General features: G+C 39.7%; 1 protein-coding gene across 8 annotated transcripts in view; it reads left to right on the top strand.

Moving 5' to 3' along the window:
- ZMIZ1 (zinc finger MIZ-type containing 1) overlaps positions 1 to 18,219 on the top strand; it is a 360,810-nt gene that overhangs the window by 135,743 nt on the left and 206,848 nt on the right. For 7 of the 8 annotated variants that reach the window (XR_012623945.1, XM_074830534.1, XM_074830542.1 and 4 more), the window contains exon 4: positions 13,939 to 14,119. The exons of the other annotated variant lie outside the window; for it this stretch is intronic. The gene's annotated coding sequence lies outside the window, so the exon portion shown is untranslated. The remainder of the gene's footprint in view (positions 1 to 13,938; positions 14,120 to 18,219) is intronic. 8 annotated transcript variants of the gene reach the window in all.

Below are 18,219 nucleotides of genomic sequence, written 5' to 3'. Positions count from 1 at the left end.
GGAACTGATCATATTTGCACATTGTTTTGCATAAAGGTAGCTGGACTTCTGCAAACAGTTTAGTGGATGGGATTCAGTTTTGATATTGGTCAAGAATATTCCTGTGACAACATCCAGCATTCTTGAGAAGGTTTTGCCTTTGTCTTCTGTAGCTGGTAAATTTATTTCTTTGGATGTAAATACACGCCAAATCAATTTACCACTTGTAACATGAATGTGTACTATGCAAGGTACCAGAGTTGTAACATTTATAGATGTAATGTTCTCTGATGGAGATGCTGTACTTTGCAGTATGTCTGCTTTCTTTGCAAGCTTGCAGTTGATTTTTTTTTTTTTTTTTTTGGCAATGTGTGTGCATGCATACACGCACAAAGCGCATTATCAGCCTGAAGCTTCAGGCTAAATGTGTGAGCCCAGGTGTCATATTTCTAATGCCCTTTGCATGAAATGTGAAATAATTGCTCAAGTGTAGAAACTGTACGTATGTTTCTGAAACATGAAGTACAGGCACAGTCTGTGATTTCAAGTGTCTTATGAAAATGTGCATGTGGTAAGGCCATGCTATCTTCAAAACAAACTTTTCATGTTCTTGAACTTTAGACTTCTCAATCTTTAAAAGTGGAGTGAATGACAGAACACCTTAAATACCTCCGTATGGGTTTATATTTAGTAAGTGTAAAACCACTTACACTGAGCTAACTTACTGCAAAGGAGAAACATCTGCTGAATTAAATTTCATGAAGTAGATGGTTCTCTTAAGTTCCTGTGTTTTGAAATGGTGGCCTCCCAGCCAAGAGGGGAAGAAACATGCGAGTATAGTGATCTGTTAAATAAATGAAGCAAGTGAATCGTGGGTAAATAAACATGAATGGCAAAGAGATAATAGAGGGAGAGCAAAAAGCACTCATACACAACGAACAGTGGATGGTGCCTATCTCTCCACCATGGTCCCAAACTCCTAGAAGAATCAAAGGCTTCATTCTTACTGGAGAGACTGAAAGAAGGTTGAGTTCAAAAATAGCTTTGGGTCAAAAAGGAGGGAGGGGAGGGAGTTAGTATAGTCACTGAGATGAGTAACTTCAGATAATGTTTGAGTGTCTGAGATGTCATTGAGAGAACTGCTACTTGGGAAGAGGCCTGCCTTAGCTTGTATTTTCAGTACAGAGCCACGTGAAATCAATACCTGAAATAGGCTGCTCTGGGTGCAGGTTGTCATTATACCCTATTTACCGGTCTCTGTTGATCCTCTTTTTCCATGTGTGTGATGCTGGGACTTCTGAGACCACATGCCTTGGTTGTCTTGTGGCCATAAGCCAAGCCATTCTATAAATCCTTCCTAATGAATTATGGAGGAAAAAACCTGTCCTGTTGCTTAACTGGTTAAGATTTTTAGGAGGACAGTAAAGGTTCTTGTGTAATTTAAGCCTTGTACTTGTCCTCAACTGTGTCCTCACTTACAAAGGTATACAATGGCATGAATGCTGAACATACGCTCTAATCCTTATCACCACTGTATCATCTTGAAATCATGACTGAACTTTTGTTTTTGTAATGCATGGATACAAGAGATGTCAAGTCAAGCCGTACAGAAAACTGAAGTCAAAACAAGTTTTTCTAATAGAAAAAGTTGTTTTGACTAAAACGTTTGGTTTGGAAATATGGCTGTATCAGTATTGCTGCAGGTATTTGCACCATTTCTCTGAACCGTAGCAATTTCCTTGCACTACCAATACAGGATGAGTAAGAGCCTGGGTAACTTGTTAGAAATGCATATCCTAGAGGTAAATGTCAGTGTGACAGCTGTTAGGACTAGAAGTTATGTAAGGGGGTTTTTTTTTGATAGAACGGGACCAGTAGGAAACATCTATTTCCAGGTGTGCCTTCCTATTATACTGTTCGACTCTGATCTGCAAAGCCCCTAGTGGGAGTAAAAGAGTAATTTGATTTCTATGCCATTATTTTTGGCTCCCTCAGCTCTGCCTGCTAGAAGGAGTGCTAGTGCAGTCACACAAAGTCTAGTTGGAGGCCAGTAACTAGCAGTGTACCCCAGGGTTCAATACTGGCTCTAATACTGTTCAGCATCTTCATTAGCGATCTGGATGATGGAGCAGAGTGTACCCTCGGCAAGCTTACAGATGACACAAAACAGGGAGAAGCAGCTGAAAACACCAGAGGGTCGTACTGTCATCCAGAAGGACCTTGACAGGCTGGAGAAATGGACTGACAGGAACCTGATGAAGTTCAACAAAGGGAAAAGCAAAGTCTTTCACCTGGGGAGAGGAACAGCCCCAGGCACCAGTATTTGCTGGGGCCACCCAGCTGGAAAGCAGCTTTGCAGAAAAGGACTTGGGGGTCCTGATGGACACCAAGTTAAACATGAGCCAACAATGTGCCCTGGCTGCAAAGAAAACTAATGCTATCCCAGACTGCATCAGGCAGAGCACTGTCAGCAGGTCACAGGAGGTGATCCTTCTCCTCTGCTCAGCACTGGTGAGGCCACACTTGGAGTGCTGTGCCCAGTGCTGGGTTCCTCGGTACAAGTGAGACATGGACGTACTGGAGAGAGGCCAACAAAGAGGCCACAGAGATGATTAAGGGACCTGGAGCATCTTGCACATGTGGAAAGGCTGAGAGAGCTGGGACCATTTGGCGTGGAGAAGAGAAGGCTTGGGGGGGGGTGTGTCTCATCAATATATATAAATACCAGAAGGGAGGATGCAAAGAAGTTGGAGCCAGGCTCTGTTCAGTGGTGCCCAATGACAGGACAAGAGGCAGTGGGCACACACCTCGACTGTTCTGCGATTGTGTAACTCTGGCCATGTTTTCAGTAAGGTGGTTTCTCATGCACCAGGACCTAGACTGAGGTAAACAATGGATTTTTGTGTTAGCTAGGTGTGGGTTTTAGTGAACTTGGATGTGGTAATTTGAAAGATTACCACAGAATGAAATCTAAGGGAATTTGCAGTGAGCATCATGAGGCCAATACTTTTGCTGTGACATAAGGTAGCCTTGTAGGTAGTGTGGCCTGAAGAATGGGGATTGGGTGGTAAGTTGTGAAGCATTTGTAGCAGCAGAAATAGTTTAATGTTGCTGAGCGTTCTTTCTTATATGCATTAAAAATAAAAGTGGTGGTGGGTTTAATCTCAGACACATGTACAAGTGCTTTGACTAGATACTGTGGATTTAGAAACAAGGTAGGATCTAATATGCCAAGGAGGAAGGGTTTATTTAATCTTTTTTTAAAAAAACTTCTTAACAGGTTGAGTTCTTGATAATCTTAGCGGCAGACACCTGTGGTTAGATTTTGAGGAAGTGTGTGTCTTTTGCAGGCATCTCAATATTTTAAGTATAGTTTTCAAAAAAATTTTTAAAAAGTGAGGCGTAATGCTATCAAATGAGATACAAGAGTCTGAAAATCCCTGCTCAATAAACTGATATGTTCTTCAGGAAATTGATGATATATCAAAAGCTGTTTCTTCAGATAGCAATCACTGGCTTAGCTTCCCAAAATGAATGTGAAATTTGAACACTGAGAGAAAGCTGTATCTGCTTATAATGGTGCTGGGTTTTGTATACAGAGTTCTGGGCTTATCTTGAAAGGGATTCTGACATACAACAAAACCGATGAAAACTGTTTCAGCCAGCAGTACTTTCTTCTGACCTTAAGCATTTCTTGGTTTATGTGTATGAGATTAATTCAAAGACCATTTGATGTTTTTTTCTTCTTTTTTTTTTAAATTTTAAATAACCAAACATACTGGATGAAAACAGGTCCTGCAATTAAAAGATAAGATATATATTTAAACTGAAGCATATTCTCCTGTACTGGAATAAAACTATGAATATATGTCTTTCTATTAAATCTTTGTGTCCAGGGCATAGAAGACTACATCTGTGGCGGCGGTGTTGTTTTTTTTCTTTTAGAATAGCTGAATGTTTTCTTCGATTAATCTGTTTTGTGGCTAATCTGGAAGTCTTTGCCACCAGTGTAGAAATGAAGCACTGTTCACTGGACCAACTGGTATCTTACATTTAAGTCTGTTGGTAGATGGAGCAGCAAGACATGCATGACTCATTTATGGTTTGTGTATAATAGGTTGTATTTCTTGAAAGTGAGCATTCATAGGTTACTTCTATTAAACAAGAAGTTACTGTTGTAAAGGGTGCCCTTCATTGACAGGACTGCTTGTGGAGGGAGGCCTGTTGCTGTCCCATTCAGTGGGGCACTAGAGCCCCAGAGGTCAGCTGTTAGCACAGAGCTGCTGAACCCCACCGATCCGCTGGGAAACATGAAAGATTTGGGGTGAAGTTCAGGTTTTGAGATGTGGCTGGATGTTGTTTGGTCAGTCAGTGTATTTGTGTTTTTCAGCCCTGTCGGGATGCTTTTTATGTTTAGTGTTGTGAGTGGCATAAATGGGCACTGCTTGCCTGTACTGAGCCACAGCTTAGTTGACCAAATACGTGAGCTGATTTTTGTACTGAGCAGTTTTTTCACAAACTGGCATAATTCCTGCTAGTTCCACTTTCATATCTATCTAATAAAATGAGTGATCTTTTGTGTTTGCACATGATGTCTTGGAGTCATTAATTATTTATCTTCATGACTGCATGTGTGTGAGAAGGGATTTGGTTATCCTTGTTTACAGGAGACAGACAGGGCATGAATTGACTTGTAGACTGTGCCTGCACTATGGTAGAGCGCTTCGTAGAATGACTCTGTCTTAAAGCTTTACAAAAGCCACAAGGAAGGGTGTTTCACATTACGCTACGCTTTATTTTTAGAGGATTCAAGAGCAAACTGCTGCAGTCACCGGACTGGAAGTAATATTGCCTTTGCTCACTTCTTGTTTAATCTCTAAAAGTCCTTATCAAAAATTGTTAGTGTTTCAAAGTCTCATAATGGTTTAAGAGTCTTGCATCTACTGAAGGAAGCTCAATTGTTTCTTTTGAGGGCAAGGTGCAGTGTGTTGTTTGTGCAGCCAGCCTTGGCAATGCCTTCCCCTCCCCAACTTCTTTGTCCCCCTTCTTCCCTTCCCCCGCCTCCCCAATTATTTTTCCAGAGACCTTGGCTTGCTGCTTCTGGGGCAGCAGCAGCAGCTGCTAGTGCTGTCCTGTAATTCTTCCATCTCGGTCACAGGGGACTGGAAGGGAAAAGACGGTCTGTCTCAGCAGCAGTCCACCAGCTGCCGCTACAATCTATAATGCGTAAATTTGCAAAATATAGCTTTTAATTTTGCTTTGCAGTCAGAATGAAAAACTAGAGTGCACCACCACTGCCATCATTGATTGATTAATAGAAATTTATGCTCCCTGCTCCCTGGTTCAGACTCGGACAAAAAGTACTTGGAAGTGGCTAAAAATAAAAGGTAAGAATCCTGACAGACTTTCACACCGACAGAGTAATTAACAATACAATGTTGTGCATGTATGCTTGAGAATACGCTCTAGATAAAAGCTGTTGTGTAACACAAAAATATTCAACTAGAGTATAACATTATGCTTAGGGTCATAATACTTTATGAATTACATGGATAAACAGGGCTTCTTTGTTACAGTGTCAGTGAATCAGGGTGTTCCACAGATTCTAGCATAAGTAGTTTTCCTGAAAATGTATATTGAAACATATTTTTGGTTTTGAGGCTTTTTTTGAGGGAGAGAGAAGGAAGGGTGAAGGAGAGTTGGCAGCATAGTTACTGTTCTGTCTCTGCTGGCTATGAAGTTAGAGTAGCAACAGTACTGCTTGTTTTGTGTCCAGTCATACACCTTGAGTAAGGAAATAGCACATAGAAAAGGTAAGCAATACCCAAACTGCCATCAGAAATGGATTTGTAACCTCTTCAGTGTGTATTTATGAATGATGAAACTTTTTGTTGGACCATTCAAGAAAAAGCAGCCAAAACATGGCTGGAATTTGTAAAAGAACTTGTTTGCACTGAATAGTTTGACTCAGCGGGTAGTTCAGAAGACTTGAACTATAAAACACTAATCATCCATAAAAATATGTGGTTGTGGCACACATCGTTGGCCAAAGATAGACTGTTGTGTGTATAGCTGAGAGAACTAATTTTATGACAAGTCGATTTTGGAGCTTATGTCCCTAGAGACCCTGTTGCCACCTTTGTTTTCCTTTAAACGTTCTGAAGTCCTTTGTCATGGAAGTTGCATGGGAACCATAGTGTATGAAGGCTAGCACAGAAACCTTTGTACGCCAGGTCATTATGGGGACCGTGAGGTGGTCTGCATCCAGGCTTCCTTGCTGGTGGAAGAGCTCGTGGCAGCTGGCTATCTGCTTTTCTCAGTTGGTTTCATTGGGGACGAGGGACTCGGAGAAGCCAGCTGCCACGTTTGGCATGCCTGCTAGGGGTTGTGCACGAGGGACGTTAGTGATGGTGGCAGTTGCGGACTACTGCCCTCCAGCATGTGCTACGGAGTAAATCCAAATGCAGAGCAATCACAGATCTCTTTTTGACAATGTGTCCATATTTAAATCTTCTGCTGAACATCTGTGAGTATACTAGTGTGCAGGTTGTACTTTTTTTGCTACTAATTAGAATACACTGGGTCCAAACCGAAGCTTCAGATGCAAATTTGTCTGGGAGAGAGCAGATCTATGCCTTACCTTAGTGAAACAAGCTAATTCTACCAATAAAGTCACAGTGTAATCTAGTACCCATCCCCAGAATCACCAGTCCTCGTTCCTGTACATTTTACGTGATACTAATGTCAGCAATCTTAAGTCAAAGCATAAACAAACTCTAATCTCACAAGACATACTGCTTTCAATAAATACATTGTATAGACGTGCTGGCAGAACTAAACTAAATCTGGATGTGTCTTTGGGACTCCAAAGAAAAATAATTTAAAGTAGTTTAAAGAATCAACAAAGCATAGTGCATGAATGTGTGTGCACATCTTAAATTAGTTGGAATTTTTTAGCATGTGACAAATACAGCCCTGAGTGTACACCATGCCTTCTAGCTCCAGGGCAAATACAGTAAGAAGAAACTGTATAGTGACCCATTATTCAGGCACCTGGGAGGTAAGAGAAAGGAAGTGGGAGTGTTTTGCCCAGAAGTCCTTCCTGGTTATTTTTTTTAAAATGTGGTACACTCAAATATTTATGTAAAAGTGGTGTTTAGTGGTCTTGCTTAATTGGGCAGAGAAGTCAAATTTAGCGAAGTGCACACACTTCATGTAGTTTGAATGAAGTGGTTTGGGTACGCTACCCACCTGCTCACAGGGAGAGGATATAAATTAAACATCAGAGGCTGTTCACAAGTAAACCAGCAGAATTCTTGGAACTTCTACTCTAGCCAGTCATGACAATGTTGCATGTTACTATTGTTGCTGTCAGAGCTTAAGTATGGAAAACAATTTGAGCTTTAGACCTTAAAGAAAGACTGCTAGAGTATGTTTTTAAACCTCAGTGGTAGCAGACTGGATGAAAGCTTGCAAACTTCTGACTAGGTGGCAACAAAGGCCTCTAGGACTCGCAGTAAAGTCTCTTAGAAAGCAAGCTCCCTTTTCCAATACATATTTTCATTTGTCTTCCTATTGCAGTAAAGGCATCTACCTTCTGCCAGTGTTTTCTGAGCTATGCACTGAATTCTTCTGAAGATTACCGAATTAGCTTTTTCTTAATTTTTCCTTCCCTTCAAAATTAGTATCTTTATTTTAATGTTCAACCAGTCAAACTCCCAAGCACAGCTTCTTCCCTATAGAGATGGTTATCTCTGCACTACAAACAAGACTCTTACTAGATACTGTTACAGCACAGGCTGTTTTCCATCCATTCTGCAAGGACTGATTTTTAATGAAAGGAACAGCATTAAATTCTCAATGAGAACCAACCTTTCCTCATTTCTTTGCCTGTGGGGATTTGATCAGTCTCTGCAGCTTCCTGCTTAGACATTGTACGCAGGGGACAGCACTTTGGGGGTAAAGCTAACCTGGGAATAATTGAAGGAGTGGTTTTGAGCAGCTGCAGTCTCACTGCATATCTCCCATGTAACTGTCTACATCAAAGTTAGAAGGTGGCCCTTAACTGTTGTATCCTGTCTATGAAACTTTCCCTATGCAGTCAGCCCATAGTCTAATCTGTACATCCATTCTGGTACTTAGAATAAAACATTTTGAGAAAAGAATAATCGGAAATTGGTATTAAAAGAAGATATTTTAGGAAAGACACCTAAAGGCACACTGCAATCTCCCTGAAAGAATATGGTATCTAGACAATGGGAAACTTAATTTCTTAATTCCTCAGACACAGAACTCTTTGGTAGTCAGGCCTTTTAAAAATCCATATTCCCCCAAACCTCATCAAGGGAGGGAGAAAGAAAGAGGCAGAACAAAATGTAAGTTTTAAGCTTGCCTGACATGTCACTTGGGATAACATCACTTCTGTTTTTCCTTAGTAAACACAATGCCAGGTCAGGAGCCAGAGGATAATCTTTTGCTCTAAAATGTTTTTCCTGTAACATCTGAGTCTGCACAGTATAAAATCAAGAGTAGAGAATGCTATCCTGAGTCTCTCACTTTGCCTGATAGAAGCATGATTTCATTATACAAACATTTGCTCCATTAATTGTGATTATTCCTAATCCCCCATTTTCCTTAATGGCAAAACATTTCACTGGAGGAAAAAAAATCAGATTAAAGACTTTCAGACAGTAAAGGCTACTAATTGAAACCTGCAAGGGATACCCCCCATCATGGAAATTCAAAATTACAAAAGTTACTACTGAAATAGCTGGAGAAGTGATACCTGAAAGTCCTCAAACATGCACTTTGGGTTAAGTTTTTGTATGTTTTAATTCAGTATTTTTTTCCTTGCATAAGAGCATAGATTTAGTAAATGTGCACACATAGTGATACATGTGTATGTACAACGTGCATTTTTTTGTCTTCTGATTGAAAGTAGAGGTTTTGGTTGTACATGTGTGGACCTCTAAAAGGAGATAAATCACAGACAGGGATGATAGAACGTTTTGGTTCTGTTTCCCTCTGCCCTTTCCTTGTGGTTTTTTTTAGTGCCTGTCTCCTCCTGCAGTATCCTTGCATTGAGGTTTTGGAATAAAATATTATTCCTTGTGCAAAGCTTGGGGGGGGATGTGTGTGTGTTTCTGTTTTTTCCTCCATAGGCTGTGGTATACAGCAATGTAGAGTTCTTCCAGTTTTTATTCTCTTGAGGTTGGTAATACTTTAACCAAAGGAAAACAGAGGCATGTCGAGGTTTCCCTACCCCCTCTCCCTCCTGCAGGTCACGCAGGAAGTGGAGAGCAGTATGCTGCTCCTGGAGCTCCTTTCCTGTATGATAAACCCGCGGCTCACAGGCACACAGATGGGTGTTGAATGCATAAAAATATCAATGTTGACACTTATCTGAGAAAGTCAGCAACATTGTGTGCCTTCATGGAGTGTCTGTATAGTGGTAGGACAGCACTTCGTAAATGGATTTTGTTGCATAGCATTTGTTAAGGCTTTTGAAAGGAAGAAAATAATATTCTAAAATGCAAGACCCCTAAAATATTTGTCAATTCCTGTTGCTTTGAGGAGTTTAAACCTATACGGTTCTGGATCTTTGGGTTATTTCTTAGTTTCTTGATTTAACACATTTTTGGATGGATTGTAGAGCATGTAGGTTATATATGTCATTAGGGAACCCAGTAAAATACAAATTCATGAGGTTAAAATTACTTTCCCTGAAATGACCTGTTTTCTGTTCTGTGTCTCCTTCCATTCCCCCACCCTCAAGTCCATTAGGTGTAAGTCGGATTAGCTCAGTGACTCTTATCAGACCTCTTTTTCCTGTTACCCCCAGATAAATTTATGTGACTTAAAGAGTGGACTCCAGGCATAACCTTATTCCTGCTGGGGACAGGAGCTGCATTTGCTGAAGCTCTGTGTTGGTGAATAGTACCCCACTGTGCTCTATATGGAAAAGTGTGTGGGTGGCAATTTACATGGTAAACAAAGGCAGGCAGGGAAGGAAGATAGTTAAGTTTATGTTTCTTAATGCTTTAGATCTCCTTAAAACATGTCTGTTGAAAATTTGCAGCAACAAATATCACAAAAGATCGGTGTAGATTTTGCTATTTTTGAGTATCAGTCTTCATGTAAAAGGATTTTTACATATATTTGTTGTGGAATTGAATTTATGATGTAAAATTAACTTTATTAATATAATTTGTCCTGATTTTGTGGTAATAGAAAATAAAGGCTGTACCTGCAACTATTCCCTTTAAAGATAAATGGAAACTTTTTATTTCATCAGTAAAATAGGCTCATAGTTGTCTGTAGGATCATTCCCCTGCTCCTGCCACCCTAAATAGGTTCTTTGCTTGTTTGTCATCAAAGGTGTAGGGAGGCAATGTGAATTAGGTGGCAAGGGACTAGAGAGTGTGACAGGAAGTATTGACATCCTTATTTGTGTCGTGTATCTACTATGTGACCTTGGACAAGTCTCTTCACCTATGCCATATCCTGTTATTAGATTATAAATCTCTGCTGGGAGAATGCTTGTCGCAATTTAGTTTTGTATCTGGCAAAGGGTCTTATAGATATTATTGTAAAACAAATAATAGAAATAAGGGTAGCAGGTTTTTTTCTGGAACACTAGTCTTTGATGGAGATAGGAACTTCTTTTTAACCTTGGTCTCCTGCTCTGGTGCCCAACTCAGCTGCAAAAAGGTTTCTTCACTCTGTCGTTGTCCTAGTCTGATTCTTGCCAGCAAGAAAAATCCATAACTTGAAATTTGCTTTTTATTCAGATAAATAACTGTTGTGTTTGTGTAGCCCTTGAAAAGTTTTGCAAACACATTCTAAAATATGAAAACCAACGTATGATTATTTGCAATACTTTGTCCTAGATTAAACCTGAGATTTTTCTGTGTCATTGGTGTATAAATTGTGTATTTAAGTTGTGGTCACAATGTATGCTTCCTTGGGGGAAGGCTTGTCATTCAGAAGTAGCCAATCGATGTGATGACTGTTACCCGTGTACATGCTAACAAGCACAACTCATGCTGCTTCAGGGAAGTAACTGGCTTATTCCATGTGATGAAACTCTTGTTCCAGTTCATCTCTTGTTTTGAACTGATACCCTTCATGCTTGTGTTGACACTGGAAAGGAACTTCACATGGGAGACTCTCCCTTCCAGTTCACTGATTTGCATCCAGGCCACTTGCTGATGCTGCTGTGCAAAGAAGCTGCTGGTCCGCATGGAAGGAGAGCTTGTTGTGTAACGCAGCGTGTCACAAGGGTTTTGCCAGTACTGTTGGCCACAGACTGAGCTCTTTCCCTACGCTGTTTGATTAGCAGTGCAGTTGATTTGTGGGAATTCAGCTCTGTCTTTTGCAGGGTTTAATATTAGAACTTTTGTGGATTTGCATGTCACTGGGAGGAAAGCCTTACTTGCTTCTGACTGCAACTCTGTCAGCTTTTCTCTGGAAAAGCTTACAAATGTGGAGGAGCAATTTTTTTTTTTTTTTTCATTTAAGGAGTTTTTGGATTTGGGTGTCTTTCGTTGTGAGCTTGGTTTCTTCTTTTGTGGTATTCAGAACACTGGAATTACATTTTCAAGGTTTTTGCTACTAACAGACTACCAAATTTGAAAAATTTGAATAAGATTTCCAGGTGATAGTCACTTAATTGTAGGACTTGACTCTTTAATTACAAAATAACACTTTAATTTAAAATTACATAAGAAAGATTACTTTTAATTGTTTTATAATGTCAGAAAGGATAAATATGTCAGTCTAATCAATGTTCCTGTGTAGAGCCAGGGGTCTCCTTTCCAGTAATATTTCTGTCAAGCTATTTAATTTGTTGAAGCTTTTAAAAGATGTCATGTGATGCAGTAATTTAAAAAGTAAAAAATTAAGACAGTAGAAAGAGAACATAGCTGACATGAATACAATGTAATGTTCACGTGGTTCAAATTGCTTTGAATAATATTCCTATGCTGTCCCTGTTTGTTCCTTGTGCGTGACTTTGCTAATAGCAGTGAGGGTATTGACTAAGGTCTTTGTTGATAATTACTTCCTAAATATAATTAAATATGAAGGTGGTGCTAGCAAGATGCTAATTGGCTTACTAACATATGTGGGATTTTTCACTTTCCCAGAACCACTAGATAAGAGCACTTGGTGCAGCAGTTCTTCAAGAGTGGAGACTGCTGATCAGATTGCCGAAGACAGCAATGTGTCTTCTTTCTTGGGTGTCCTGTGGTGGGGATGGGGGCTTTGTGCTTAAGGCAGTAGTAAAATACTGCTTCAATAGCTGTGGGACCTTAGGCAAGTCACTCAGTCTCACTGTCTGAAAGAGGAGTAATAACACTACCTTTATTTCTTGTCTTTTAGATTGTAAGCATAGGTGGGCTTTTTTGCTATATTTATAAAGAGAAAGTTGGTCGTTAGCTTACAACATTGCTGTAATACAGGCAGGTTTAATAATGTGTTTGCCATTATGCAACAAAACCCTTGTGGGTTGTCTGTATTAGTGAGGATATGCCATATTGCAACTAGGCTGACTTTCAGCTATGATCAGCTGTTTGGAAAGGCCCCAAATGTTGCTTAGACAACCCACCTTATTCTTCCAGAAGCCAAAGCTTTCATGGAAGCAGTAAGTGTAATTTTCAAAAGCAGGCTGGCATGGGAGCACTATGAGATGTGAAAGACAAAAGGAAATGGAGGCTTTAATGAGCACCTTTGTAAAAGTTATCATGCAGCTGGTCCCCAGCAAAGCACGCTGCCCTTCAAATACGCAGTGTTTGTGTTGTATAAGTGTGACTAATGGCTGTGATTCATGAGGAAGCATGGCTTGTCTTGGGACGGCTGAGCTGGTTTCACCTCAAGCTGTCTGGTCCCTTTCTCAGAAGCTTGCTCTGCTGCAGCAGGGTTGGCAGAGCTGCTCACCAAGCAGCTGCGGACCTGCTGTGAATGACAGGCTGACATATGAAGGTAAACCAAAAAGCAGTGCTGCTGACAGAATAGACTTTGGGGTAGTGGTCTGTTTAAGATACCTTATACATTAAGCCTTGAGCTGAGACTGCTACAGAAGGATGATGATGCAGTGATGGTTTTCAGTGGGAACATGTTTCAGCAAAGGCTGAAATTGTATTCTGCTGTGAAGTACTTGTGGATGGTTTAGGAAGAAAAATACCAAGAATCATTGGCAGCACAAACCTCTACTTTTTTTAAAAAAAAACAACCTACTTTGGTTGAAATTTCCTCTCTTTAGGAAATAAAGTTCTTGCTTTACTGTTGTTTTGTTACAAGGTCAGGAAAAGTTTAAGTTATCACCAAATTTTTCAAATACAAGGGGTTTATAGTTGAGGCCAAGCACAGGAACATAACTGCTGTAATTAGTCGTGATACAGTGAAATTTTTTTGCCTCAGTAGGTATTATATTGAAAGTGATTTTAAACCTATTTGTTGCCTCACTTAGAGTTTTTCAGACCTTTGAGTTTATCCTGTAACTGCTCTCAAGAGCTGATTTTTATCAAAGTTTCATTATATAAATCTTTTTCAGTCTTAGGAAGATAATGTATCCTTGTGCAAAACCTGCTTCTTGCTGAAATCAATGAACAGCAAGACCCAGTTGCTTGCAGGGCAGTGGTATAGTTGCAAGGTTATCAGAAGGTTAAAGGTAGATGTAGGCTATTGGCTCCAGTAAACTCCTGTGAGGGAAATATGAAAAAATATATCTCTCTTTGTAAATAGCATAATGGGTGACTGCTAGATTCTGACCTTTGCTGTAAGATGTACAAGTGCAACAAGATTTTGCGACAATGGGTGGAGGAGATTTAGATGCTCCCATTTGGGCTGTGATTGGAGACAAACTTTTGCAAAGAGCATGCATAAAGCTTGTTGTGGGTTACCGTTGTGTATCCTGCTTCAAAAAAGCAAACCTTTATCTAAAGCTTTGATCCTTTTTAGGTGGTTCAGGAAGGTACAAGAGGCATTTTACAGCATTTTTCACATACCTCTGAACTGCTGGGTTTGTTTGGAAAAGGAAAGAAAAATACCACAGAAAAGGCTATTCTTGAAATATTTGTGACCATTTGGGAACCAGGAAGAATTGAAACTCTCCCAGGATTTTTAGACCAAAGAGATGCTGGTAAGTATGTCAACTTCTGGAAGCCAGCCCAAACCTCTGAGAGTTTGGAAGTTTGCACAGTGCTAGTGGCAATTAATGATGCCTGGAAAAAGATGCACATTTTGGGTTTTGAAAAAGGAAAACCTACTGCGATATATAAAACATAACACACTTTAAAGCATTTTGAGAGCTGAAGAATGATTTTGGTTTCTTCTACCCTGTCTTCCCTCTCTCCCCACTTCTATTCCAAATAAATCTGCAACACTGAAGTTATGAAAGTAATTCAAGAAGACTGGCCAACATGCTTCCATGTGAATGGCAGACATATTGAGCATAAGGTTCTGAACAGCATTTTGCTCTCTTATTTGAAGAAGCATTACTTTGAACATTTAACCCCACTAGCATCTCAACATCATAAAAGATAGTGGTAACATGTTTAAAATTCTATATGTTTTGATTATTCTCATATATGTTGTCATCCTGTGTTTATAACAGAACACACGGTATGTTTAAAACCTTGAAAATTCCTTATTTTGTAATTGAGAAATGTATGAGAAATAGGATTTTTCAGGCAGTCTATCTCAAATTAATTGGAAATCCAAAGTCTTTCAAATTTCCTATGAAGAAAATTGCTTTGAAACTGGTGTCTCTTAAATGAAGCAGAATGCGGTCATCCTCCAGTTTCCCAGTAGCATTGTCTACAACACCATTCTGTAACAAAAATATTAGTGTACTTGCATTGTTGCACAAGCTCTTGAGAAGCCGCAGTAGTAGTCCTGACCAAGACCCTGGCTATCTTAGTCATTGACTCAAGAGCAAGTCTTGATACTGCTAATTATTGGATCTGTGAAGGATCTGCAGGACTGTTTTTTAGTTCTGGAAACCAGCGTTGTGTGACCTGACTGTGCTGTGAAAGGGCTCTCCATGCGGGGGTCCTGCAGATCCCAGCAGGTAGGAGGGAAACGGGAGCTTGTTTGCTTTGGCAAAATTTGTAATTGCTGAGGAATTTTTAAGAAAGTTTTACTAATAACTCACCAAAAGAAGTGTTCCAACTGTTATGCCATGTTTTACAGTTATTTTGTTTATTTTTAAGCTCAGACCATTGAGAGGTAGTATGTTTCTGCAAATTAGCTTGTTCTTCTGTGGAACTTGCATTTGAAAACAAACAAAGCCTCGAAACATTACAGCTCAAGGAGAGCAGGTGTATCTTCCCTTTTGTTCTATTAGCATTTGTTCTGGTTTTAAGGCAGAGAATAAACTGCAATTTTGTCAAGTGCTGTCGTATAATGCTCGGTGATAAAATGTCTGCAAGTTCTAGTCCCTTGTGCATTACCCACAGTTATGAAAAGGGAAACACACTCGTATCTTTATGATAACAAAGAAATCGGTATGCTCTGTTTTTATATAAAATAACTAAATTTTATGCATTTAAATAATAGTGCCTGAAACAGTAGGGATTAAAAGAGCTGGTAAAGGTTTTGAGATTTTTGAGCTATAAAAATATTTACTGGTGTCACTGTTAAGACTGGAATTCAGAAAAGCACACGAACACATGTTTAACTTTAATCTTGATGTTATTTTCTGGAGTACTTAGTGTGAACATAATTACGTATGGTAGTGCAGTCCTGACTCAGAGCTATAATGTCAATCAAATAACTAAAAAAGGACTAGTTGTGCCCTGGATGTTACGCCAGCTCCAGGAACTCCAGGTGTTGGAGACCTGTAAGTCAAAGGATCTTGGCAAAACTCTCTTTTGTGACAAGAGTTAGAAGTAGGTATTTTCGTGATTGATTGGCCTGTTCTGACCAGGATATGTAGGTTCAGTTTTGGCTCTATCAGACTCTCCTGTATGGTTTTGGGAAATCACTGGATTGTTCTGTGACTTAGTGTTTGTCCTACCAATAGAGGTGAAACTATTTCTCTCTTGCCGGTTGACAATCTTGAAAATAAAACTGAGGCCTATAAAAACTTCAGGAGCCAACGAACTTGGGCCTTTTAAACATGTCTAAACGTTATTCAAATGTGGTCTCCCAACATCAGTGTAATACAGGGAAGATTGTGTTATGCTTTTTTGCATTCCAAAAAAAGTTTACAGTTGCAATTGGAACATTCAGAAATAGAGCTGGTTCTGCTGATCCCAGCTATCACTTTGTTGGTAATGATGCTGTTTTGTCAAAGCAGAAGAGCTGTTTGTGTTAGTGCTGGTCCCACAGGCTAGTGCTGCACACCTTTTCCAACGGAAGATATTTCTTAACAGTCGGTAAGGTTTGTTGCGGTCTCCTTAAAAATGGAAACAAAACCACAGGGATATCAAAGTTGAAAAAGCTACAATTTGTGGCACTGCTCTGTGTGCTTTTTAATCACATTGGGCAACATCCCAGGGGTGCCACTTTGCCATTGCAACCAGCCACTGACTTAATCTTAAGTACGATTTTAATGAAGATTCTGGCGAGGATGTAGTAAAACATCCAATAAGGGTACTAAGTTACATTTTTGTTACTTTCAGCTCCTGTAAGGTAAGAACTCTTTTTTTCCAAAGGATACTTTGGACAGCTGAGAATCACAACTCCTAAGGTTTTTTCCTTCCCTCTGTCCCCACCATTTTTCCTTAGGCTTAAGCTGAGACTTGTTTTTCTTCCTCAGCTGGTCCAAACTCCCTCCTCAGCCTGAGAACAGTTGCAGATGCTATCCATTAAGATCAGCTTCATCTGTTTAGCCTTGGAGATGAAAAACGCCTACCCTTCTTCCCTCCCTCCAATGGTGATTACCTTCTCTAAACCTGCTTCAAAACCTCCTTGTGCTGAAGAATGTAATATGGGATGGAGGAGGGATGGGAGAAAATGCACTGGGGAGTGTAGCAGGGGGAAATGAGACTGATTCAGTGTCTGGTTATACATATCTCAAGATACTCTACAAAGCTTTAGAACTTCACAAGCTTCCTCCCAAGTGCCTTTGTTCTTCGTATAGCTCACTTGCAAACCTGGCATGTGGAATTGTTTTATTCAAACTTTACTGAAAGACAGGATGTACCTTAGAATTAGAAATATGATGAGCTGTCAGCCGCTTCCCCAAATTCCATCAGATCTCTATAGTTCTTAATAAATGAACTGACAGCTTATTAACCAGATGGTACAACAGGAGCTTTGTTCTGTTGTAAAGTTTTAAATCATGTTGTTCTAACAGGTATGCAATTTATCTTCACCTCGTCTTCTTTGGGAATGAGAAATTAATAAGAAAAGGTTGATCCCCCCCCAATTTCTGGCAATATTAATAAAGAATTTGAGCTATGTGTAAAGTTATTGGATTGTATGTGTAAAGGGTTGGATATCCTGCAGAAATACTGTCAGGCACTAGAAATTAAATTACTTTGCTGCCCAGGGTTAAGTGAAAACTTGGAGTATTAAAGAAGTTTAATGCTTTTTTGTTTAGTTTTGTGATTCATGGTAAACAAACACTATATCTAACAGCAAAAAATTATCTTATAATTTAGTTAGGTAAGCTACTGGATCTTAATTTAAGTCTCAGTCAAATAGAGGTCTTAGTCTTTTGCATTGTTACATGATTCACTTGGTAAAATCAGTCTGAAGTTAAATCGTAATGAGTGAATGCTGTTGCTGGCTGCATATTGTTGTGCACTTACGCGAAGTGATGTTTTTCTTCCTCAAGTTGTGGAAAACTGTTAACATCATGGAAATTGCCACTGAGACCGATTCCTTTATTTATCTTTTCCCTTGGAAGGTCAGATAGGAGTCAAAAGAATTAGGGACTGTAGTGCTTTATCAGGTCTGTGACCAACTCCTTTACAGTAATTAAATAATACAGTGCAAGAAACTGTGCTTACAGCTGAAAACGCTCTATGTGATTTTCAGAGAATCAGGTTGGAACAAACTGAGCTGGACTGGAAAGTGTTTAACTGCAACATTTAGTTGAAGGTACTAATCTGTGTGACACTCTGGGTGCACCAAGGGGAAATGAATATCCTAAATACTGTTTTTTCTCTGTAAGAAACCATGGGATACTTCATGAGTGAGTTTTGAACTCTGTTATGGCTGGTGGCCCCCAAATAAGGTTTCTGTTAGTGGGAGATAAGGAGGTGCAGGTTAAGGCTGCTTGGGGGGTCC

This window comes from Strix aluco, chromosome 7 (genome assembly GCF_031877795.1).
Source record: "Strix aluco isolate bStrAlu1 chromosome 7, bStrAlu1.hap1, whole genome shotgun sequence".
In the NCBI taxonomy this organism is placed as follows: domain Eukaryota; kingdom Metazoa; phylum Chordata; class Aves; order Strigiformes; family Strigidae; genus Strix; species Strix aluco.
The sequence above is the reverse complement of the archived record's forward strand: the minus strand, read 5'-3'. Positions and strand labels throughout refer to the sequence as shown.